This window comes from Oryza sativa, chromosome 7 (assembly GCF_034140825.1).
Source record: "Oryza sativa Japonica Group chromosome 7, ASM3414082v1".
Lineage (NCBI taxonomy): Eukaryota > Viridiplantae > Streptophyta > Magnoliopsida > Poales > Poaceae > Oryza > Oryza sativa.
Window position 1 is genome coordinate 3,981,585 of NC_089041.1, and position 14,047 is coordinate 3,995,631.

A 14,047-nucleotide genomic window follows, 5' to 3' on the forward strand; every position below is an offset into this window, starting at 1 on the left:
AACATGCCATCACATATTTCTGCATTGGGTTTGTGTTGTTTTCAAAGCAATTGGCTTCACATTTTCTTTAAGAAGAGGTTTGCTAGGGGTGTGTTTTTAATATTGTCTATATGAACTGACATAGAGCAACCTGTCAAAAAAGATAAGGTGGCTTTAGAAAAAAAAAACTTGGAAAAAACGATAGGCTCTGCAGAACTTAAAATGTAGAAAACATGATATGTATAGTCCATTGTCATCAATTTATTTATTTAATGAGTTGAAAAGACATCCTGTCACAAAGCCTAAGTACCTCCAGTGGTGAAGCCACCGGGGGTGCCGGGGTGGGCCTGGCACCCCCATCCCCATGCGCTGCAAACCCCACCCCCGGGTGATTAGCTATCTAATCCATAAAATTAGCTCATTAATTTGTTGCAAGTTGAGCCTATACCTACCTAGCTGTCCAATAAGTTTTAGCTTTACATGATTACCTGGTTTAATTAACGTAACTAAGCGATGTGGTTGCAAGTCTCCAAAATTAAAAAGGATGAATAGAAATGATGTCGTGTGTTATTCTGTATTGAGTAAAGTTGGTGCTATTTAGTGACTTTAAAAATGGTTCTTTTCATGCTATATTAACATACATTCGGACATACATCCTCCATTCTAAAATAAGTTCAATTTTATACACCAAGATTCACACTATATTATCTACCGAGGCGCTAGTGAGTTCCTACGTCTCCTGGCCAGCACCCCCTATACCTAAATCCTAGCTTCGCCACTGAGTACCTCTGAAAGGGAACTTGAAGCAAAAACCATGTGTTTCTCTGAAAATGTGGATAGGTTGGTAGATGTAATAATCATACTTAATACTCGATTTCTATAGAAGTCCCCAAGAAAATATATTTCAAGAGGTATGCAACACAGACCTTTAATTATCAACAAATCTTGAAATACTTAGTTTGAAAAAATAAAAATGTTACGTGCAAATTTTTGCACTGAAAACAGAAGTACTTTCGTAACCTCATAAACTTCTTAGATTTTACAAACATATTACTCCCTCCGTTTCAGGTTATAAGATGTTTTGACTTTAGTCAAAATCAAACTGTTTTAAGTTTGACCAAATTTGTTGAAAAAAGTAGTAACATTTTTAACCCGAGACAAATTTATTATGAAAATATATTCAATTATTGATTTAATGATGAAACTAATTTAGTATTATAAAAATAAGTATATTCGTCTATAAACTTAGTTAAAAATATCTTGTAACCTGAAACGGAGGGAGTACAGTAAAATGCATTTGGCGCCGCCACGCCCGCCCACGCGGGAGACGGCATCGGAGCGCCAACTTCTGCGAACACACACACACACAACACAATGTCGTCGTCGACGGTCAGTCACCCACGCCACGGCCCACGGCGGCGGAGGTTCGCCGGAGAAATGGAAGAAGATAGTAATAGCACTAGAAAACCTGGCGCGGCAAAGCCGCGCCCTTATGGTGATTGGCCTAGTGTTATTGCAGAGTGGCCTTAAACCAGGAAATTATGTGCATACACAGTTATGGTAATGCATTTTGTTTTTGAAAATACTCCAATATACAGTGTTCATTAAAAGGTTTGAAAATGTTAAGTTAAACTGCCCACATGTGTGGATCATGCTTCCATTGAAAAAACTTATAACAAAAGACAACAAATATAACTATACAAATCATCATTGAGGCACATAGAAGAATTGCATCGTTTCATAGAAGTCTGTCAGCACATCCTGTCATACCAACTTCGATAAAACCGTAGCCCAATCAACCTCATCCTCATTCATCGGATTCATCTCAGCAATCTTAGCGTCCATTTTGGCCATTTTGGGATCAAAATGAATCCACTCCTAATAGAGTGCACATCATATCAATATAGCAATTGTATGCATTGATAAGGACTTTAGTGTACATGCTACGTTCGTAGTAACATTCCCCTCAAAATATTTCCTTGCAGCACCCCTGATACAGCTCGTCATGTAGATGCACAATCTTTATGTCTTGATGCTCATAGTAAATAAACAAAGTTTTCCTAGAAAATAAATTGAGTAAACAGTTATAACTTGATATATTGTTATGTTCACAGATAAAACAAAATGAGAGAAAGAGAGTAAAAGGATAGGACTTGATATACCATTGCGTTCACAATGAAAGAGCAAATCTATTAAAAAAGGAGGGCAACAGTCAGACGATGCACAACCCCTATGCTTTTTGATTGTGCATACCTAATGTTTTTTTTTTGACAAATACTACATCAGGATAATTGTATCAGTTACTCAGACGATCAGATCACATGATCCATGTTCTTTGCTGATACTAGAGTGTTTTCTTTTATAAGAGGTTGTTAGTTAAAGAAATATATCTTTTTCGGTTGATGTGGTAACACTCTATCTGTGAACCTAAAGTAACATACATGCATACATGGCTGCAGTGCAGTGTAAAGCTAATCTTTCGCTCTTTTTAAGACCAAGAGAACAGGAGGGAAGGTGACAAATCGTGGTTATATTTGGTGTGTCAGGATAAAGTATATAGAGCATGGATCAAAGCAAGACAAGTTCCAGACAGAGGGAAATATTTCATGTCTATACTTGGTCTAGTCAATACTATTTTTCCCAGTTACAAACATGAATATTATTTCACTTCACAGTCAATGTGACCTTTGACTTGAATTGGTACACTTGAGCTCTAGCTTTTATCATGTGGATAAGAGGACAATCTCAGATCCTTTGCATTTGAGCTAAGAATCTCAATGTTCTCACTTTGTGGATATGCACAGACTGGCTACCTGCTAGCCCATCTATGACAAATGGATTAAAAGCTGCTCATCATAAAGCTACTTGCATATCTCTAACCAACATCGCACCGATAATAAAAAGTGCATAGCTGCCAGAATAACAACATTTGCATTATTTTCGTCTATTTATACACTTCTAAAAGGTATTCTTCTTACATGCTAAAATGATTTCTCACAATAATTATGTCATCTGAAAAGTAAAGTCTTTATGTTAATTTCCTTTTGGGCTTATTGAAATCAAACTAAACGTCATAAAACAGTACGCTATGTAACTAATGCTGACATGACCAAAAAATCAATGGTTCCTACCATCCATGTGTGCTACTACTAAGAATTATTTCATCAGGTCACTTCCTCTTTTGAATAAGTTATTCAGCTCCCAATGACAGTAGTGAGAAACTCTACCTCCTAAGATTCATGGATACCACACACATTATGTATAATTTGCACATGGTTTATTCCGGTCCACTGCCATCTGGTTTAAACTAAACTCAAAAAATTTTAGCAAAAAACTTCTTAATTAGGAATGACCTAATCTATCTTGTTTATTTGAACAAAGCGCATCTGCTCTGTGCATTTACAAATAGACCCATCAAAGAACATTGTTTTTTTAAAAAAATGAACTATAGGAAGATGCAAAGCCTGACTGAATCATTTACATTGAACCATAAGAGTTGTGTGCCATGCAATGCAGAATTTCTTTTCTCAATTAGAAATTTAGCTCTGTTCTTGATATACTGATCTGAAGCTACACAACTGGCGTTTGTTATATTAATGTACCTCTGCCATGTCGCAGTGCTGAGCTATGTAGGGTCACCGATCCATAGCATCTTCGCATTAGGATACTTCAACAGATGAGCTGCCCTTGTCTTGACATTCTACTCCACAGTTGTCAAAGAACCAATATCAAAATGCAATTTCGATATGCAGCATTAACAAAGACAGGGGGAAAGGAGAGAGGAAATGATGGGTGATAAGCTTAGGCTGTTCTTCAGAGTGCTACTAACAGGCAGAGATAAAATACAGAGCTGTAGAACATCTCTTTCTGCTGAAGATTATTAAGAACATCAACGTAAAAGTGAAACTGGATTAAGAAAATGGATAGTGGATTTAAGTTGATATATTAGAGAGATGATGATGCTAGTCTAGAGGTTTCAAAATGTTACAGAAGACTAATTCAATCAAAGGACACATTTCTACTTCAGAAGAGAGCATTTGCTTTTCATTACTCAATGTTCAATTTATATTTTGAACTCATGAAACAGTAAAAGCTGAAGTACTCCTACAACATATTTAGCCTGTCATGACCAAAGTAGCACACTGAGAAAATTCAGAAATCATGGTTTGCAGAGCAACAGAACATCAATTCACCAAATTTATTGAACATTTCAACATTGGCACAGTAACAACTAACTTCAAGGCATCAAGGAATATTCACTCTAATTAACATGCCTGGGTGCTGATGTGCGAAGGTGTTCCAGATGCTTGGTCTCTGCCACCCTCAGCTGCACCACCCTTGTACTGCATGTCAAGAATGGCTAACTCATCAGATTTCAGATCAAAAGATAAAACATGTCACGATGTGATGGTTAATTTTTGGCAACCAATCCATTCCTTGGTGCCAATCTTAGCATTATTCAGTAGCATCGTGTATCACGCAAAAACCACCATCAAGTGCAAAAGAAAATCCCTTTTTTTCTGAATTATCGGTGGAAATTAATCACATGTGGAGTGAACACGTAGGGGAACAATGGAGGGAGCTCCTACATCACGGCGTCCAACGGCGGCGGCGGCCGTAGCGCGGTCCTCAGCACCACGCCCTTTGCTGCACGGCCAGCGGTCTCCATCCGAGGCGGCCGGCGAATCAAAAGGCGGTTAGGTAGACGGGCGCTGGTCGATGGACGTGATTTTTTCCTACCCCATCCCCGTGCACACCAACCGAGCTCGTCGCCCTATCTGGCGAGGATCTGCGCCGCCGCTGAGCTTGAGAGGAGAGGCAGCGTCGTCGTCGGAGCTCGTCGCTGACGCTGAGCTCCTCTCCCCATATAGCGACGAGGAAGAGGGGAGGACAGCAGACTGAACGGCGTGCCAGCGCGTGGTAGGCTCGGCCTCGGGCGCCGGAGGAAGAGGCGGCGGCGGCGACTTCGGCGCAGGTGGGACTTGGGAGGGGAGATCGGCGGATAAGAGGGGGTCGACTGTCGAGATGGTGTTGATGGCGGCCTGACTTTTTGCAAAAAAGCACCTAAAATTTTCTATATTACAACGAGGTACACCGCAGCGATCCATCACCGTAGATCTGCGATCCGACGGCTGCTAGAGGGGGTCTAACGCTGGAATCGCATGGCGCCACGTGGAGGGTCTATTTGCAAGCGAATCCGCGCAGATTTCGATATTTAGAGATACTACATATGCTACCACTCACGGCGCCAGCAGGCTGACCGCTGACGATGATCTCCGACGTGCATCCGCTCTCCGCCGCGCCCACGGGACAACCCAGAGAAAACATAACCCAACTCGAATCCGGAATCCGAGTCTTATCAACGAATTAATCAATCCAAATCCGAATCGTTCTCATCAGACTCCTGCGCCTATATATTCAGCCCAGGCTGCCACCTTGCAGTTGTAGCTAGCAGCAAACACGATCGGGGCGCAGCAGCAGCATACACACCGATTTGTTCGCGCCTACTACTCGTTGTCGTCGTTGTCAGCGGCGGCCGGCGGAGGCCTCCGGTTGGATCGCCGGCGAACGGCGGCGGCGGCATGAAGGTGGTTATGTCGGAGGTGGAGGCGAGCATGATGGCGAAGGGGAACATCCCGCCTCATGTGATCGTGGTCATGCCTAGCAGTAATCCCGTTATTACAGACCAACTCGACACGACCAACACAATCCAACCTCCCTCTTCCTCTCCCTGTCCCGACTGGATTATAATGGTTAGTTACTACTACATCCGTTTCAGGTTATAATATACTTTAAGACTAAAGTTAAAGCCGTTCGACTTGCACTAGTTTATGGATAAATATAGTAATTAATATTTACATTACAAGTTAGTTTATTAAATTAATAATTAAATATTTTTTATAATAAATTTATCTTGGTTCGAAAGTATTACTATTTTTTTCTATAAACTTGGTCAAATATGAAGTAGTTTGACTTTAATCAAAGTCAAAACATGTTATAACCTCAAACGGAGGGAGTATTATTAATTAATTACCGCCTCATTCTCTCCAACTAGCTTAATTCTATGATATCCGTACTAAAAGAAGAGATTATGTTTCTTGTTGCAGGTACTTGTTTTGGGTCTGTTCATCGGTATATCCATCTTTGTCTCGCTCTAATTTAGACCAAAGACAGACTACTAACAGGCAAAAAAAAACCGACAATTCAATACTTCACAGAAAACAGCACAAAATACTGCCAGGATTCTTCTCAATCTTCAGGATTAGCTCAGACCCTCCAAGTATAACTTTTCCTTCAAGGACTGGATGAGATTCTTCCAATGTTGTATCAAAGTGATTATTTTTTAAGATTAGTTGTATTGGATATTTCAGCAAAATGTTATCAATCAAAAACAAAATTATTTCTTCTTGTTCGCAATGCCCAGCAGATAGCTGCTAGAATAACCACACTTATGTTCAGCATTTTCGGCTCTATTATTTGCTGCCATGGGCGTGGGGAGTATGACCTTAATTATGAGCAATCCGTGTTAGTGTCGGAGTAAATTTCTTTTAGAAAAAACACATATTGTAGGCTAGGGTTGAGACTTGAGCGTTATACCTTGCTTTTGTTGTAATAGGCAAATCTCTTTCGCTAGAAGAAGAAAAGTTAACTACTATGTTTCGTTCAAGGGAGTAGCTATACTAATTTATGGCATCATATTTTTTTTTTAAAAAAATCAACATGTATTTACATTGTAAGTCTCTAAATTACATACGTAATTTTCGTGTATTTACAATATAAGTTCCAAAATTATATACGTAAGTCTCTAAAGTATATATGTAGTAAGTCCAATGTAATATAATGCAAGTGCATAATGCAACCTTTATATTTTGCATTGTAAATTACATATATTTATATAACATCTACTGCATTAGAAACCTACAAGTAAAACCATCAAAAGCCATGCTTGAGGTGGTGGTGTGGCGGAGCGATAGCATTGTCGAGAGAGAGAGAGAGGCAGAGTACATGGATTGAGGTGGCAACTATGTATAGGGTGCAACAGAGTGGATTGGGCAGCGGTGACAGAGACGCAACGATGACTAAGGGTGCAAGTGGCTAACCCGCTAACTCACTTATTACAAGTGGCTAACCTACGAACGCACCTCCGTTACCCATTTATTTGATCTATAGGTTGGTTTGCATGGTCGCTACTTGCACCCTTAACAGTGTCGCTAGGAGTGGATCATCATATTTGATAGTTACTACTTTCATTCTAGAATATAAATATTATTAGTGTTGGACGCAGGTATTAAAAAGTAGATAAAATTAAATGGGAGAATGTTGTGATTAGTTGAGAAGCGGAGATAGATGGGGAAATTATTATATTTTGGATAAATTTTGAATAATAGAAGCTGTTATATTTTAGAACATAGAAAATAAGTTTTATAGCCGTTCCCAAAAAATATATTTATTTATGGTGGAATTTATTCATATGAGTTCTGAGTGTTAGATTTGATATGGATTATAGGGTAGATGACTAATTATTTTTTTAAGTAGAGACACTCGTATTTACGATAGTGAGATGGCTGTCGTGGCTTCATCAATATCAAGATACAGGCGTAAACCCAGCCTCTTGAAGGTATTCATTTAGGTAGGACGTCCGTGTGCGTGTTCATAAGGAGATGAACGTGCGTGTATGGTGAGCGATTGTATTTGAATCATGTTTCTAAAAACGATGTGCATCGATAATTTACTCTAAAGTGTTTTGGCACCATTAATTTTTAGTTCTGAGCTTACGCTTCCTTTAAAAAGAAAAAAAAAAGGGACAAAGGGTGTTGGTACACCGGTACAAACGGTATACCTTGTTATGAAACTATTATCTCCTGCCAGAGATAAATATAGGCTCATACCAAATATATGGAAACGTATCATAATGGGACTCTTTCTATTATGGGTATATATACAGAGAGGGCTTGAGAGGTTGGTTGATGTATCCACATATGAGAAAGCAATAAAGCTGTGATGCCTCTCCCTATATCTGTGTTCATTGTTTATCTATTGTGTGCATGAGATCGTCGTCTTCTACTCTGGATCAGCGAACAGGCCACTAGTTATCCAACACGTTATCAGCACGAGTTCTCGCTCGTTCCGCTGATCCGGGTAAGCGTTTTTAATAGATCAATTTGTTTCGTTACTAATCAGATTGATATATTGTGTTTATGCATGTGTCTGCCGTTGGCCGAGAGGATCGCCTCCGCACGTAGCCGCGCACCGAGGCAAACCGTCGGGTGACGCGCGTGCGTGTCGCACTCCACACACAGAGCAGCAGCACCGCCGGTCGTCCGCACTGAGGCCGACCACGCCGCAAAACTTCCTGACACGATATACGTCGATCTGCATCAACCTGACCGGTGGCACATGCATATAAATGTATGACTGATCTTGCATGTGTATGGATCTACACCAGGCATGTACTACCTCCGTCCCAAAATAAGTGTAGTTTTACACTATTCATGTTCAACGTTTAACCGTCCGTCTTATTTGAAAATTTTTTATGATTAGTATTTTTATTGCTATTAGATGATAAAACATGAATAGTACTTTATGTGTGACTAAATGTTTTTAATTTTTTCACAAATTTTTCAAATAAGACGGACGGTCAAACGTTGAACGTGAATAGTGCAAAACTGTACTTATTTTGGGACGGAGGTAGTACGTAGTAAGTACTGATCTCCATCAAACAAAACCTGCACACATGTATATGTGTGCGATCCGATCTGCATACACGCATATGGAGATTGTCGAAACTAGATTTCGGCAATAATAAAAGGGGGTGGCTATCAAGCTAGAAAAGTGTATGGGTTTGGAGACAAAGGATTTATACAGGTTCAGGCCTTCTTATATAAGAAGTAATACCCTACTCCTGTCCGGGGATGAATCCGCCGAGTGTATTATTGATTGTATGATTCGGGAAAAATCAGCATATGCCCCTAGAGGCGCCCGGACCCCCCTTATATATGGGAAGGAGTCCGGGTTACAAAAGATAATCTATATTCCTAACGGAATATGAAGATACAGGTAAAATACAGTCGTAACCGACTAAGTTTCAGGGTATTTCCTTGATACACAAGTTAAGAAACTAACCCAAGATACAGATAAGATATTCTATCTACATTAGGTATCCTGTACCCAGTTCGAATACCATCGCCGTGTAGATATGGGATACCCATAATCTCCACAGTAGCCCCCGAGTCCTTTGCAGTCGACCATCGTAGCCTTCTCAAAGATGATAATCCGAGTACTTCAAACTCTTCAAGCCAAAACCTGCCGAGTGGACTGTAAAGGGCGAAAAGATAAAGAATATGGTGCATCGAATAGATGCACCTAATTAGGTGTAGCCCCCAACTATGTGATTAGTTAACAAACTAAACATATAGTTGAAAGACAAAATAATAACACAATTGTGCATTATATGACAAAAGCACACGCGGCGCCTAAATAGGCATGCTAGCCGACTGCTTTTTAGCCACAATAAAAAAAATCCGAGTGGTTTACACTCTAAAAGGTTCACGAATGAACACACTCGACAGGCATCCGAATATAAAAACTCTAAAGATTACCCATCAAGTATTATAAAGATTATGGTAATAAATAAGTCGAATAGCCTAGGCCATGACTATTTACCATGAAAACAGGCATATAACACGCCAAGGAAATGACTACAATAAAAACAAGTCATTCCTAGTTAACCCAAACAGCTTTTGTAGCCTAAAAAAGCTCGCAAAAACAGCATAACGCCTTTCTGTCGGGCACCTTTTTAATTTGCATTGCAATAATTCCAAAGAATTATATGACCGTATAAAAAGGATTTGATCAGCATTGGGCAACACTATTGTGCGCATAATATTGCCAAAGCAAAATATGCCTAAGTCCCTAAGGAACACAATGGGCCACGCTGTTAAAAGTATTGGGCTGAAGTACTGTTCAGGCCTAGGCCCATTAGCACCTCCGATACCCTTAACTGAAAAATCCTATATCCAAGCGACGCTTCGTCTTCCCCGCCGGAACTCTCGCCATTTTCCCCACTCCCTGCTACAGTGCAAAGCTGCGCCGGCGAACTAGGGTTCACAACTCCGGCCAAATCCACCTCCGAAAAGTGCATCAAAATCCTTCCCGTGATCCACCGCCTCAATTCCTCACCTCTCCCAAGCCATCCCTCGAATCAAATCAGCGCATTCGAAGAAAATCGATGGCGGAAGAGAGAGAAAGCTTCGAAAGCCAATGGGCGACATCCGACGTGACGGAGGAGAATCTGAAGGAGATGGTGGCGCACGGCGTTCTTCCTGCCAAGGAGATCATCGGGTGGCGGCCAGCGCATGGTGAGGCTTTTCCGTCTCCGGATACTCATGAAATCGTGGTCTTCTCGCATTTCTTCTACGGCGGCTTTGCTCTTCCGACCTCAAAATTTTTCCGCGGGATCTTGAATTTCTATGGAATCAGCTTGCATCACCTAAACCCGAATTCCATAGTGCATATCGCCAATTTCGTCCATGTTTGTGAAGCCTTTTTGGGGATCAAACCTCACTTTGCCCTATTCCGCCGGATCTTCTTCCTCAAGCCCCAACCAAACAAGAACAAACCGTGTGTAGTCGGGGGGGCAGGATTCCAACTAAGGGGAACTCTGAGCCAAAAATATTTCTCGATGCCCTTCAAGACTTCGAACAAAGGATGGCATGCAAACTGGTTCTATGTTCAGAATCCCGAGCCTGCTCTTCCCGGGTACACTTGTCTTCCTCCAGTGTACCAAGATATTTGGAACTCTTTTCCAATCGGAGATGAAGCAGTACAAGCCTTGGAGTTGCTGGATCGTATGTTAAATCTTAAAGAACAAGGCCTACAGGGAGAGCAAATCACTCGGCACTTCATCAAATGCCGACTGGCGCCAATCAAGGAAAGATCCCGCACAGCATTCGAGTTCGACGGCAAACATGATCCCAACCGTGAAGAACCAGACTCCCTGGATTTCAAAATCATGAAGGAGAGGATGTATAAAATCTTCTCAAATGCAATTGTAGTCAGCTACTCTCACCAACTGCCAGTTGTGCCATATAATGCATTCAATCCGCCTCCACAGGTATGCATCGGAAACCCTCAAACCGTGATCAGAACATAATTTTATCTTCATGCTGAGTTGACTAACTATGGAAGCATCTTGTTCAGGAATATGCATTGATGAAGTCAGATCCACCAGTCTCTCAGCGCCGGTCTCCTCGCCAACACACCGCTCAGGGAGGCGGAGGGCCAACGATCAGACCAGATCCGCAACCTCAGACCTCCAAATTGACTGGTCAAACAGGTCCTCGCAAGAGAAAGCTGGTACTTGATGATGATGAAGGCGACGATAATAAATCTGGGGATAAGGGCTCGCCTAATAAACCCCCAAAGCGTACCATGCCCAGGAAAAAACTGGCTGGCCGTGCAATGCCAAAGATCAGAACATCTTCCAGGTATTAGACCTCTCGGTATGATTCCGCTTCGGCATGCTTTGCTCATGAAAATGATACGGAATACTGAAAGAACACTTTGCAGGAAACCATCTGATATAGATCCAACTGGAAAAGATCCTGATCCAGCTGCGACAGAAGCAAATGTATCCAAGGATTCTGAGCCGACTGCCGAAAGCCAGCCGACTGCCGAAAGCCAGCCGACGGGCGCCCATGCTTCGGGTGACAAGGCCAACCCGAGTGACCAGCCGCCGACTGGAAACCGGTCGGCAACAACTGAAGCAGCAACAACCCAAGAGCCCCCGACTGGAAACCAGTCGGATGTAGGTCCTGATCAAGAGATCCCCGAAGTAGAAGCGCAGACGACGACTTCGCAAGGGCCAGAGGCTGGTAACGACTCGATAATCGGGTCTCCAAATAAAGAACAAGGATCACCTCACGTCCAGCTAGGAACACCTTCAGGTAAGTCATCTTCTCAAGCGATTCCGATTTAAATAACTTCAGTTCATCCATCTAATGTCTTGGAAATACATCAGGACCATCAGGTGATGACGGAGAAGAAATTCCTCGCATAAAGGCGACCGACGACTCTCGTCCTCCTATCTTGATCAAATGGTGGGACGAGAACTCACAAGCCGCCGGTATAGTCATAAACCGTCAAAAAGAAGACGAAGAAGTGTGCCAGCTGAAGAAGGCGCTTGGAGAAGCCACTCGTATTGTAAATGTGAGTCTTCCGGGTGACGTCCTTCGGTAACTTTGTTTTCTTTTTAGCAGAACCTAACCGTGAACCACTATGCAGAGAATCCATCTTCGCAATGAGGCCAAAACCGCAACTTTAGAAAGGCTGGTTCCTCATTTGGGAACTCTTGAAGCGGTTAGGGACCAGCTACATGAGGCCAAGGAGCACGCCAAGAAGACGGAGAAGGAGTTAAGGGACCGAATCGCTCAGCTCCAGGATTCAAACTATGAGCTGAGTGGTTCATCAAAAGGTAATCCCTAGATCCGTTTCATCGGTTTAAACTGGCATAACTGTATCCTCTCTGGGAATACCGGGCATATCCGAAGGTTTCCACGCAAAGATATCTTTATTATTTTGAAGAAAGGTGATGAGCGCGCTTTCCTATTTACAATCTAACTCGGCGCCTATTACAGCAGTTTTGGTAGGATCAGAAGGATCTAAGGGAATCTTTTTAGTCTCAGCTTCGGTTTCCCCACTTTTTGAAATCTTGGCAGCGGGCACTTCTCCTTCGCTCACCATGGTTGCAGCCAGTCAGATTTCCTCTCGGGCAGACGCCATCTCGCGGGTTTGGGCCATGTCGCAACTCTCCTTGTCGCATGTGACAGCTTGCTTGATGTCGCTCCGTAGGGTTAGGACTCCTCGGGGACCAGGCATCTTCATCATCATGTACGTGTAGTGCGGGACGGCCATGAACTTGGCTAACGCCGGGCGTCCGAGTATGGCATGGTATGCTGTCTCGAAATCGGCAACTTCAAAGCTGATATTCTCTGTGCGGAAGTTTTCCCGAGTGCCAAAAGTGACCGGAAGAGTGATCTGGCCGAGTGGAGTTGCGGATAATCCTGGAATTACTCCATGAAAAGGCGCATTGCTTGATTTTAACTCGGAGCGAGGGATCTGCATATCATCCAAAGTCTTGGCGAAGAGGATATTGAGTGCACTGCCGCCATCAATGAGGGTTCTGCGAAGCTTGACGTTACGGACCACTGGGTCTAGTACCAGGGGGTACCGCCCCGGGTGGACCACTCGGTCAGGATGATCCGAGCGGTCAAACCTGATTGCGATCTCTGACCATCGAAGATATTGGGGCGTGTCGGGCTGAACAGCATTGATCTCCCGTTCGGTCAGCTTTTGCTTCCTTTTAGACTCATAAGCCATGGGGCCGCCGAAAATATGGTTGAGCTCCTTGCGGTGGTCTTGAAATCCAGCCGGGGTGTCGCCGTCGTCCTTCTTCCTTGACGTGCTTTGTCCCTCGTCGGAGTTCTTCCGAGTAGGCTTGGTGTACTGCTCCGCGAACTGCTTGTAGATGAAGCACTCTTTGGCCACGTGGTTGGAGTTTGGATGATGCGGGCATTGGGAGTTCATGATCTTGTCGAAGGTGTTGACGCGCGAACGCTGTCGAGAAGAGTGAGCGGCGGTTGCAACAAGTTCCTCAGGCTTACGCTTGCGGTCCTTATGATTGTTACTTCCACCTCCTCCCGTAGCCGGCGTATTTTTCGGCTTCCAACTGGGACCCGACTGCTTCGATGCGGTGACGGCGTCTTCGGCTTTGGCGTACTCGTTGGCTTTTTCAAACATGAGCTTGACTGTTCTGGGAGGTTTGCGCCCAAATTTGCCGACCAATTCTTCGTGGCGAATCCCTTTGGTGAATGCGGCGATGATGACGTCGTCGGTGATGTCGGAGATCTTGTTACGTTGTTCAGAAAATCGTCGGATATACTCTCGAAGGGATTCTCCGGATTTCTGGATAACGTTGTAAAGATCATATTGTGTGCCAGGACGCTCGAAGGTGCCTTGGAAGTTGGCGATGAAGTGGTCGCGTAATTCGGCCCAAGATCCGATCGTACCA

The 14,047-nt window shown here is 43.0% G+C and overlaps 1 long non-coding RNA gene across 1 annotated transcript; it reads right to left on the minus strand.

The window, feature by feature from the left end:
- Positions 1-1,671: 1,671 nt before the first annotated feature.
- On the minus strand, positions 1,672-5,023 carry LOC107281521 (uncharacterized). Its single transcript, XR_001547355.3, has 4 exons — positions 4,569-5,023; positions 4,254-4,322; positions 3,582-3,679; positions 1,672-2,039 (listed from the first exon to the last, which is right to left on the minus strand). It is a non-coding gene; the product is annotated as an uncharacterized lncRNA (long non-coding RNA).
- Between the last annotated feature and the right edge of the window lie 9,024 nt (positions 5,024-14,047).